This window comes from Myotis brandtii, unplaced genomic scaffold (genome assembly GCF_000412655.1).
Source record: "Myotis brandtii unplaced genomic scaffold, ASM41265v1 scaffold17, whole genome shotgun sequence".
NCBI lineage: Eukaryota > Metazoa > Chordata > Mammalia > Chiroptera > Vespertilionidae > Myotis > Myotis brandtii.
The window spans coordinates 3,724,933-3,729,527 of record NW_005356259.1 but is presented as its reverse complement, the minus strand read 5'-3'; the positions used below and the strand labels follow the sequence as shown (position 1 = coordinate 3,729,527).

Genomic DNA, 4,595 nt, shown 5'->3' with positions numbered 1-4,595 from the left:
AACAGATCACATGAGGAAACCCGTACAAATGCTGGCTTTGGCATTATCTAGGTAGCCCCTATTTTTTTGTCACAGGCGACTCTATTAAGTCCTATTGTTGCAAAACCAGCCCAAATCCTATCAACTTAAAAAGAAGTCCCTCAATGACTTGTTGGGTGTAGGCGGTAACCCATGTCCTCCCACACCAAAAGTCATCAGTTCTGGCAAGAAAGTTCCAACGTGCCTTTATGGCGCTGTTGATAGGATGCCTTAGGCCAGGCACGTCCCAGTGATGTTCTGCTGGCTGAGATACAAGGTGGGAGGAGAGTAGGCCTTATTACTCAATCAACTTCTTGGCCTTGAAGAAGCGGCGAAGGTAGAAGACCTGCCAAGTGGCTAGTCCAATGAGACGGAACATTGAAAAGATGCTGAAGTACAGGACCCGGGTGTTTGTTGATTCATTGGAATCGCGCATCTCCTCCTCTCGCTTCTTCGTGTAGGCAAAATCAGTAACGATCGATTCTGACAGGTCTTCTAGGCGTCGTAGCTCTACCTCTAAAGATTTGAGCTTCTCAACTTTTGCAATCTCTTTACAATTTTTCGCCTCCATTCGATGCTTCATGTCGAGGATCAAGAGTTGGTCAGGTAACCGCCCTGTTCCCTTGCTCTCAAAACACACTTCGAACATGTCACAATCTTCAGTGGTAAAGGCAAATGCCCCCTTGGTTGCATCCTCCTTGGAGTACAGAATATGGCCAGCAGAATCTGTGACCTTGAGGCGGGTGCGCAGGCCGCCAGCGCCCCCAGATTGGTCGGTGATCTCTATGCGCTGGTCACCAGCAGGTCCGCGTGGATCTCCTTGCAGAGGCACTTGTGGGAGTTGATGGGCAGATGGAAGGAGATGGCGAGAACCGAACTGGGGCCGAGCAGCAGGGGTAAAAGCAGCAATGTTAACTGGCAAGGGCCATGCTGGGCTTTAGGCCAAACGAGACTGTTCAATAAAAATATATTTTAAAAAATAAAATAAAAATATGTTAACAACAGCTTGTTCATATATTTAAAAAAATAGATGACATGATATTTAGATTCAGTATGATATATTTTTTAAAGTGCTGTAATATTTTTTGATGACAATATTTACAATACACTGGAAGTCACATTCTTTGCAACCATTTTAACTTGGGATGAAAAGCTTTACATGTCAGCTTAATAATGTGCACAAGGATACAGAGTGTTACAAAATTCTTTTGAAAGTATTTGCAAGTAATAAGTTTGAAGACCACTATTTTAGAAAACCTGGTTAGAAATCAGTGTGTAGAAGGGACTAGAATGGAAAAGAACGAGGAGAATTTTGGCAAGGCAACAGTGAGGAGACAATTGATTTTTTCCAGATATAAGGAATTTGAACTATATTAAGTTCACAGTCATGGAAATGAATGGAAACAGACTGGAAAGTAAATGCTACTAAGAAATGAGAATTGTTAGTGTCAGTCCCTGCTTCATTTCATATTAAGTTTTGAATACTGACAAAACAGAATTTCCCACTCCTGATTTGCTCCTTCCCTCCCTCCCTCCCTCCCTCTCTTCCTTCCTTCCTCTATTATTCATCAGTTTGCTAAGTGCTTGGACTTCTGAAACAGTTAACATCAATCAGGTCTCTGGCCTCTGATAGCTTCCGGTCTAGTAGAGGAGTTTACAGGTGAGTATGATGCTGAGAGAGATATCATCATTTGTGGCCCATATTATTCCACCTCCCTCCCCTTGTAACAGAGGATAGAGAGCTGGAGCTTCCATTCCCAGACTTCCTCAGATTCCACATGTGGCCCAGTCTCTCTGGCAAGGCAGACATATGAATGTCATATTTGGAAGATAGAGGTGGCACTTCTGCTGTTTCTACTAGCAAGCAGAGATGTGGAGGCTTTGGTTTTTCTATGGCCATGTAGCAGAGGCCCCACTTGTTCTGGTTGGCTCTCTCTTTGGTGAGCTGGGGTCTCTCCTGCCTTGTCCTGGTGAAGGCTGTTCATGAATATATCTAAATGGTGGCTTCAGAGTATTGAACCCTTACACGCTGTTTATGTCCTCTGTTTTTCTGCCTCTACTAGTATGTTCGTTCCATCCACTTGCCTTGGACTCCATTACTGCCTCTTGTGCCCTATGAACAGGCTGCCTTCTCAGTGTGTCTTTTCTCAACTGGGTCATTTCCTTTAGAGTAGTCTGTTTAGTTGGCCTAAGAAGTTCCCTGGAGAGCTAATTTAAAATGCAGACTCCCCCCAACATCCCTGATTCAGTAGTCGGAGATGTGGCTGGAAGTCTGCATTTTTAACAAATGCAACAGGTCATTCTGATCCATTGGCCTTGAACTGCACCTTGACAACTCTCTGATGTCAGCGGTTAGGACAGAGTAGGCCCTTGCTCCTTCATTCTTCCCTGTACTGTGGAGGACGAGAAACGAGGAAAGTTAAAGGTAGCACCAGGTTGTAGGTTTGGCTGACTAGGACTATAATTGTAGCACTTGTTCAAACAGGGAAATTAATAAGGTAAGCCAGTTTGTGGAGGAAATCATGAATATTATTTGAGATTTGTTGGTTCTTCCCAAAGAAGATGATATATTGTTAGCAGCTTGTAATGGATTAATGACTCGGCCCTGGAGGTTGGTTATTGGGATGGATTCTCTATTGAGTGCACTTCAGAGAATTACTACTGTAGCTAAATTATTTCTTTAATGTGGTGCAACCAGGATTGTCCTAAAGATGACATACATCTATTGGCATCATTCCCAACATGACATAGAGTCAAATATATTTTGCATAAGAGGAAGAGTGAGAAGAATCATGATAGAATAGTCAGTACTATAGGTTGCCTAAGAGATGCCCAAGTCCCAGCTCTTTCCCTAGATCTCTCCTTCCCCTCTCCCTTAATCGTTTCTTCCCCTTTCTCCAGCCCAGTGGTAAATATATATTAGTTGTGTAAATTGTGGAAGGAAAATTATGTAGGATACATGTAAGAGAAGAGAATAAAAACTAAGTTTACAAGTATTATTACACATGTTTCAGTTGGCCCACAAACTAGGTAGGGTAAAATAATGCTGTTTCTGAGCTGTCTCACAGGTCTTTGTGTAAAGGAGGACTCTGGACTCATATTCCAACATATTGTAAAAGATCTGTTTCTTCTCCAGGACTTAAAGCCATTGTTTTAGAGAGGCCTTCAAGCTCTTTTTTCAAGTGAAATCTTATGCAGAAATAATATTTCAGGAATGTAACTATACTTGATTGAGTTCAAATACATACCATTTATTTATTCTAAAGCTGTCTAGGTTCATGAGAACAATTTATCTATTTTTATGAAGATAAAAATTTAAAACCAGGATATATGGACAAGGGGGGTATGTGGGCAAACACACTTCTTTCCAAATTTATATTGATGAAGTCCTGACTTATTCAGAAAAGTGGTTACAAATGGAATAATTTCTTTTAACAACATGTTTTACAATCTTGGAATACTGTAAATAAACAGATATGGTACAAGAACCCTAATTCTGATATCTACCATATAATGACTTAACCTTGTCAGTGGATCAGTCATAAATATTTATTGAACACTTAGTATGGTCTAGATCAGTGATGACGAACCTCACGCCGAACTCAAAAGGTTCGCCATCACTGGTCTAGATACTGAAATTATGTTAGAGGAAACAGACACCTGAAATTTATAGCCTAGTACAGTGGTCGGAATATAAGTCTTTGTTTTACTATGGTTGCAAATATCAAAAAAATTCCATATGTGACACAGCACCTACTTCTGTGCATGGGCCACGAAGTTTCAATCGCACTATACGTGCGCTCCCGCACGTGGTATTTCGTGGTATTTTGTGGAAGAGCCACACTCAAGGGGCCAAAGAGCTGCATGTGGTTTGCGAGCCGCAGTTTGCTGACCACGGGCCTAGTAGGATAGATAGTCACTAAAAAAATAATTGTAAATAATTATAAGTGCATAAATTATGAATCGAAAGAAATTCTAAGTGTGCTGAGAATATATGACAGGAGATCTAGCTTGTACAAACGTGGTCAAACATGTTTTTCCTAAGGAAATGATATTTAAATTGAGACATGAAAGGTGAGTAGGCAAAAGGAAGGGCAAAATAAAAGTATCCCAGGCAGATGGGCCATGATGTGCAAAGACCCAAGGAGCAGCCAGATATTTTCCAGTGTGGCAGAAAGTGACACTGAGGAGCAGGCTGACCAGGAGGGTGCTGGTGAGGCAGTGTACACACTGAGGCAGCAAGTGTCTAGAGAAGGAGGGACAAGGGATCAGTATATATTGGGGTGGGGGTGGGGTTGGAGCCCATCAGTTAATATTTCTTATATCATCCTGACATATGTATGTTAAGTATTTGAGCCTTATTTAAAAGATAAGGGAAAGCCACTGAAGGATTTTAAATAGAAACCTGAGTTGATGATATCCTTCTAGCTGGGTCTAGAGAATGGTTTGAAGGAGGTGGGACTGATCTAGAGGGAAAACTGCTAGAAAGATATTGCAATAGTCCAGGCAAGAGGTGATGGTAGTCTGTACATGGATGGTAGCAGTGGAGATAAAATAAAATGGGCAGTTTATAGATA

General features: G+C 41.5%; 1 pseudogene; it reads right to left on the bottom strand.

The window, feature by feature from the left end:
* Positions 1-6: 6 nt before the first annotated feature.
* On the bottom strand, positions 7-2,115 carry LOC102254372 (annotated as a pseudogene).
* Positions 2,116-4,595: the final 2,480 nt, after the last annotated feature.